The sequence below is a fragment of the Diplotaxodon limnothrissa genome, linkage group LG11 (assembly GCF_057381915.1).
Source record: "Diplotaxodon limnothrissa isolate DT_005_m linkage group LG11, D_limnothrissa_male_GT1.1, whole genome shotgun sequence".
Lineage (NCBI taxonomy): Eukaryota > Metazoa > Chordata > Actinopteri > Cichliformes > Cichlidae > Diplotaxodon > Diplotaxodon limnothrissa.
This window is the reverse complement of record NC_140606.1, coordinates 2,884,930-2,892,217: the sequence shown is the minus strand read 5'-3', so window position 1 is coordinate 2,892,217 and position 7,288 is coordinate 2,884,930. Positions and strand designations below refer to the sequence as shown.

Here is a 7,288-nt window from a genome sequence, read left to right as displayed (position 1 = left end):
CTTTGTCCTCCACAATGCTAAATGGCTGGGAGTCCTCAATCACCATGCTAACCAGGTCTTCATCTATTGGAGATTGTTCTCCTGAGGAAAGACAATAAAGACAAAGCACAAATATAAATATCACACACGTCACTTATTACAGCCTAAGCATGGATGAGGTGTTGTTGTTATATCCCAGCTCCCTGGCACATAGCAAACACTTCACCTTGTACAAAAGTCAAGACAGCTTAACATAAGTTTTATTGCACCATCAGTATCATGAAAATACATCTTCTGTAGAAATTTACATACCTTGTTGGGAGGAATAAGATCAAAATGTTCCCACACAGGGGAGGACATCCTCCTCTTCTTAGCTGGCTCCATTCTCTCCTGACTTTCTCTCCTCACTCTCATAAACCTCCAAACGGTCTCCAAACTCTCTCTAACCGCAACTCTCCATCAAACACCCACATTTTGATTGAAGTCTGAGGGCTTTATATCGCTGTCATATCTCGCGGCAAAGTTCGAACAACTTCATGAACCAGTCACGTGGTACAGCCGGGCAGCGAGGCTTCGGACGTCATCATTTTCAGCTCCTCCCATAAATGAAGCAAGCCTCGATACGCGCATACAGGACGTTACATCACTACCACACGGTCAGGGGGGCTGACCGAGACATACATACAACGGAAGTAAATAACCCTTCAGTCAGGACGGTGATATTAGCAATATTCCCTATTAATCCTTTCAGTCAAGCCTGTAAGTTACTGATAAACGCACGATTTAAATGATCAAATATGTCATTTGGGCAGTCTGGGTAATTCTTTTTTATATTTTTATTTATTGTCCAGAACATTCCATAATTTCTTCTAAAAATTTAGAAATAACCTCTATTCACAAGAAATCATTTACTGGGTATTAATCATTAATACTGGATAGTTTCAAGAATGTTACTTGTTTACTCAGGAGCCAATCATTTATTGTGTTGTGGCCGTCAGAGCTGTCCAGCCACTCTTTCTCTCTCTGTGGATTCCCTGGCAGCATGGCTGCTTACCCACTCAGCTGGCTCTCTGGCTGGCACACCTTTCAACCACTTGCAATATTGAAACAGCGGCTCCACTTCTCTCCAGGTCTTTATATTTGCTGTTGCTGTACACAGCACTGTCTCACATCTTCTGTTACCTCTCCTTGTGTTATCTAGTCTGTTAATCAGTTATTTCTGTGCTCTACAAACCTGAACTATGAGGCTGAATTTGAGGCTTAGTGAGGTAACTTCAGGTCTAGAAGAGTGTGATGCCGAGTTAAATTTATGAATTAGTGAGCTACGTCAAGCATATAGTACAAGTTTTCATTGTTTATGTTTAAATCACTATATGTTGAATGCATATAGACTACTAATATGTGGAAGGTTATGTTCATTGAAGCGATCAACAAATATATAGGCCACTGCCTAATCATTTCTTTAGAAAAGAGCTTCCCTGTTCAATGCACAGATAGTAGCATCACCTACCATCAAGAGATCAGCAAGAAAAATGGGCCAGATTTACTAATGAAAATGGATTAGCATGAATAGTGTTCTAGAGTCAGTTGAAACTCTAGCATTAAATGTAGCTGGTTGAGTCCTGTTAGAGAATTAGGATCACGGGTATCTGTTGAATTGCTTCTTCATCGAAATGAAGCAGCAGGATGTACATGCAGAACTGCAAGTAGGATATACATACGTGTGGCCTGTGAACAGAGAAAACTGTAGCATGTGCTAGTTAAGCACTGCCCTCCAGAAATCATGAAATAGTCAGAGAAAATAAATAAATAAATAACTAATATTAAAAGGCTCAAATACTTGTTTCAAATGGAAATTAATTTATAACTTTTTCTAAATGCATTTTTCTGGATTTTTTTGGTTATTGTTCTGTCTCTCACTGTTCAAATAAACCTGCCAACACGTGTCTACCTACTTGGGTGAAGACACGTGTTGGTAGATCAGTGGCTGCTAAATCATCCAGTAGAAGACAAACTACTCTTCTAACTGCAAGGCCTGCAACAGCAACTGCAACCCGGACGATCTGATATCCTTGTGTTGGCGTTGTTTCCACATCATCATAATTAATGTTGTTCCAGGTTCAACATTGCAAGTGACCAATCACCTTCTTGTGACGTCATACTTCTGCGACTTCGAAATACCCGCCTCTGTCTGTCAATCCAGCGCGCCCGCTTCACTTACGAGAAACCGCCGCCTGTCCGCCGAATTTGAAGTCCTTTTAGGATACTTTTCTTTAATAAACGGTAAGCATTATACATATGTTTCTCACTTGGCTTGCTGTTTGTTTGCTAGTGATACTTGACGACAGCATTAGCTAACCAGTGTTCTCTAGACCAGCGTTCCCATACTTTTTTGGTGTTTCGTGGCCCGGGGGTTGGGTCAGGCAAACATAAGTCAAGAGAATTTGAACTAAAAGGCCTAGACTAATGGTTGTGTGCTGAATCTATGAATCAAACTATCACCTGGGAACATAATTAACTGGTCCATAGCTGTGAAACTGGACATGAGTTCTTGATTCTATGGAGATTAACAGTAATCCAGAAATTTACAAATTTGTCCTGGGACATCGCGTAAATGTTGTCCCAGGGACATCGCGTAAATGTCGTCCCTGGGACATCGCGTAAATGTCGTTCCTGGGACATCGCGTAAATGTCGTCCCTGGGACATCTCGTAAATGTCGTCCCTGGGACATCACGTAAATGTCGTTCCTGGGACATCGCGTAAATGTCGTCCCTGGGACATCTCGTAAATGTCGTCCCTGGGATATCGCGTAAATGTCGTCCCTGGGACATCGCGTAAATGTCGTCCCTGGGACATCGCGTAAATGTCGTCCCTGGGACATCTCGTAAATGTCGTCCCTGGGATATCGCGTAAATGTCGTCCCTGGGACATCTCGTAAATGTCGTCCCTGGGACATCACGTAAATGTCGTTCCTGGGACATCGCGTAAATGTCGTCCCTGGGACATCTCGTAAATGTCGTCCCTGGGATATCGCGTAAATGTCGTCCCTGGGACATCGCGTAAATGTCGTCCCTGGGACATCGCGTAAATGTCGTCCCTGGGACATCTCGTAAATGTCGTCCCTGGGATATCGCGTAAATGTCGTCCCTGGGACATCGCGTAAATGTCGTCCCTGGGACATCGCGTAAATGTCGTTCCTGGGACATCGCGTAAATGTCGTCCCTGGGACATCGCGTAAATGTCGTCCCTGGGACATCGTGTAGAAGTTGCCCTGGGACATCGTGTAGATGTTGTCCCTGGGACATCGCGTAAATGTCGTCCCTGGGACATCATGTAGAAGTTGCCCTGGGACATCGTGTAGATGTTGTCCCTGGGACATCATGTTAAAGTTGCCAGAGACATACCATATGAAAGTTTAGCTTCTTTTAGCCCCTGTTTGTTTTATATTATTTTATATATATATATATTTTTAATATTATATTTAATATTTACATTGTATTGCAAAAAAACCCAAAACAAGTTAAAATGAATTAATGAATATTGACTAATTAAACCTTCGTTATTTTTCCACCAGAAATGGACGACATAATTAGAAGAAGTGTTCTGAATGACGAAAAAAAAAGAACTGGAAAAGACACACAACTTTGTGTGCATGTGTCACAATGCCAGGAGGACCCATTCAGTGTTGTGTTAGAAAAATTGAACTCATTAACCCTTCATGGACATTATAAATGTTTAAATGTTGCCTCAGGTAAAGACAGGAAAAGAGACTATTACAAATTCAACTGCATCAGAGCTGGGGAAAAAAGTCGAAACAGCTACAGAGCAGTGGGCTGTAAGGCCTATGTTTCATTTAAAGTACTCAAATGTTGGAAAGACCACACAGTCATCGTGCAGCGTACATATGATAAGCATGATGGGCATGATCCTTCGGACCCAAAAGACGCACATTTCAACAATATTTCCAGTGACTTGAGGAGGAAGATTGAGGAACTGCTTTCCCTTGGAACTAAGCCAGCCATCGTACTAACCGAATGTCATAAATGGGCCAAAGAACATGGACACAGAGATCTTCACAACAGAGAGCATTTTGTCACACCACGTGACATTGACAGTGTTAGAACCTGCATGATGAGGAAGAAGCACTTTAACTGTGGAGACAGTCAATGTGTACATACCTTACTTAATGGAAAACATCAAGAACATGTTCTCTTCTATCAACCATACACATCTGACCAAGAACTAATGATTGTTTTGCAGACACCTGTAATGAAATCAAACATGGAGAACTATGCAAAACAGTTAGTATTTGTTGACACCACGCACTGCGTTAACCAGTATTCATTTCCCTTATTCACACTTGTTGTAAGAGATGATCATGGGCATGGAGTCCCTGTGGCCTATGCTATTGTCAGCAACGAAAGTCAGAAAACCCTGGAAACTGTTCTTGGAATAGTTTGTGAGCATTTCCCAACTTCCCCGAGGTAAATAATACATTGACAGCTATTAATTTTGAAATAATTCCTTTTCAAAAAAGTTATAACATGCCAGAATCTAATGCTATAGCTGCAGCATGGGCTGCAAAAAACTTTCCTTTCCAGTTGTTAAAGTTATTCCTATAGGCTGTATGCAGTATTTTATACATCTACTTGTGAGTTGAAATGTTTAATTTGGCATTGAAGTGGTGCTTTGAGATAGCAAAAACATTTTCATACTGTTTAATCTCATTTAGTGTTTTCTTTTTTTCTGTAGAGCATTTATGGTTGACAAAGACTTTGCGGAAATAAATGCTTTGCAGAAGGTTTTTCCAGAGTCAGCTATCCTTCTATGCTGGTACCATGTCTTGCAGGTAAACCACATTGTTTTCTTTTCACGTTGTCTAAGATGCACCTGAAACACATTTTTACAACAGGGTCCTGTTGTTATGATTTGCCTCATTGTGATATTCACCTACTCAGGTTAATGAATATAAAGGGATAAAATGTTGAGTGACTATGTCCATCCATTTAAGACCACAGTGCACTCATCTTCTGGTGGCTGCTTCCCAAAGCTCTTTTTGACATTTAAAAATATGTTTGCCTGGTTGATTTCTGTAATGCACAGGTCCTCTTGTCCAGTGAGTGACAAAGTTATTTTTGGACGTCAGCTTTCTTTTATGCTTTTTGTACAGCTGCTCCTCTGTCTCTCTCTCCAGATTAACTTTTTTTCTCTTACATTCACAGGCTGTTAATCGATGGCTTTCAAAATCAGAGTCCGGGGTCCATGGGCTTTCTAACACCCAAAAGAGAAATGAAATCATTTCTTTCTTTTGTAAGCTGAAAGCTTGCACATCTGTAAGTGTAATTTGTCTATTTCACATTTTGATTTCTTGATTACACTAAGAGCATAATAACTTTCAGTTGCTAAAAAAAGTTACAGAGAGATACAAAATAGATTTTTGAAACAATTTCTAAAACTGGCTTCTTATCTTGCTTATCAAAACAAGTACTTAAGCTGTGCAGAACATCATTGTGTCACCCACTGTGCAGTAGAACTTGTGAGTGGGATTCTTTCACAGACAGATGCTGAAACCAAATATGCTTATAGGTTTAGTGTTCCTTCTTAGCCATTGTAAGGGAAGAAATAATTGCTTCTTAATACAAAAACACGACATATTATTAATAACTTAAAATTCTTAATGTTATTCAATAAAAGGAAAAGGGCTTCAATACATAATATTAAAGATTTCAATAGGTCTGTTAAATGGATTGAAATATATTCTGTTGCATCCAATTCTCTTAGGAGGACGACTTTAAAGCCACATCAGCAGAGTTCTGCCAGACATTTAAGCAATACCCTTTGGTGTGCCAGTATTTTCAGAAGCACTGGGAAGGCATTGGCCACATGTGGTGTGACTACGGCCGTCGCTTCAGTCACTGTTCTGAAACAAACAATGTGATTGAAAGGTATGATTTATTATTTTGACCTCATTCGATTGTATTGCTGAAAAAAAGATATTATGCTTTAATCCAAGAGGCTAAACTGAGTAGGTTCGTCATGTCATTGCCAGAACAGGTTTTAGGCAAATCCTTTAAATTCTAGCAGCGTTTTTTATGTTATCACAACAAAAAACAGAGTAGGTGGATTTGCCTAAATCAGCTAAACCGGCACAGAGCATTCCTTTATAAAAGACGTGTGCAATAGGTATTCCAATTTTTAAAAAATAATACAGTCTTGATTAAAACTTTAAATTCCTTCAATTACAGTTACTAATCATTTCAAATAACTGTTTTTCAGATTTTTCCACCGCCTGAAATACCAGTTTTTATCTGGCTACAAGAATAGAATCAGAATCAGAATCAGAATCAGAATGGGTTTATTGCCAGATGTTGAGGTTTACAACATTAGGAAATTGCTGCGGTGCTTCAGTGCAGACAATAAGAATTAAAGTGCTATGTAGAAAGAAAGATATGTGCATGAGATATACATGAGATATATACATGAGAATAAGAATTAAGAGTGCTACGTAGAAAGATATATACATGAGTGCAGGTGGTGATCAGTGCCAGACATGAAATGATGCAGTGAACACAGCGTAGGGTCATGTGTTAGTGGCGGGGACAGTCATATGGTTATTGTTCATGTGTCCAACAGCAGAGGGGAAGAAACTGTTCTTATGGCGAGAGGTTCTGGTGCGAATGGACCGGAGCCTCCTGCCTGAGGGGAGCAGGTCAAACAGACTGTGTCCAGGGTGAGAAGGGTCAGCTGTGACTGAGCTGCACGCCGCAGTGTCCTGGAGGTGTACAGGTCCTGCAGAGATGGGAGTCTGCAGCCAATCACCTTCTCAGCAGAGCGCACAACACGCTGCAGTCTCTGTTTGTCCCTGATAGTGGCTCCAGCGTACCACACGGTGATGGAGGAGGTGAGGATGGACTCGATGATTGCGGTGTAGAATTGCATCATCGTCCGTGTTGGCAGGTTGAATTTCTTCAGCTGCCTCAGGAAGTACATCCTCTGCTGGGCTTTCTTGATGATGGAGGTGATGGTGGGCTCCCACTTCAGGTCCTGGGTGATGGTGGTACCCAGGAAGCGGAATGAGTCCACAGAGGTGATGGGGGTGTCAGTCAGGATGATGGGGGGGAGTGGAGCTGTGTGCTTCCTGAAGTCCACAATAATCTCCACTGTCTTCTGGGCATTCAGCACCAGGTTGTTGTGGCTGCACCAGGACACCAGACGTTCAACCTCCCTCCTGTAGGCAGACTCATCCCCGTCAGAGATGAGCCCAATGACGGTGGTGTCATCTGCGAACTTGATTAGCTTGACAGACTG

General features: G+C 41.4%; 1 long non-coding RNA gene across 1 annotated transcript; it reads left to right on the top strand.

Moving 5' to 3' along the window:
- Nucleotides 1-4,013: 4,013 nt before the first annotated feature.
- Nucleotides 4,014-5,913, top strand: LOC146622195 (uncharacterized). The gene is made up of 4 exons (XR_014906564.1): nucleotides 4,014-4,464; nucleotides 4,733-4,829; nucleotides 5,203-5,313; nucleotides 5,762-5,913. It is a non-coding gene; the product is annotated as an uncharacterized LOC146622195 (long non-coding RNA).
- Nucleotides 5,914-7,288: the final 1,375 nt, after the last annotated feature.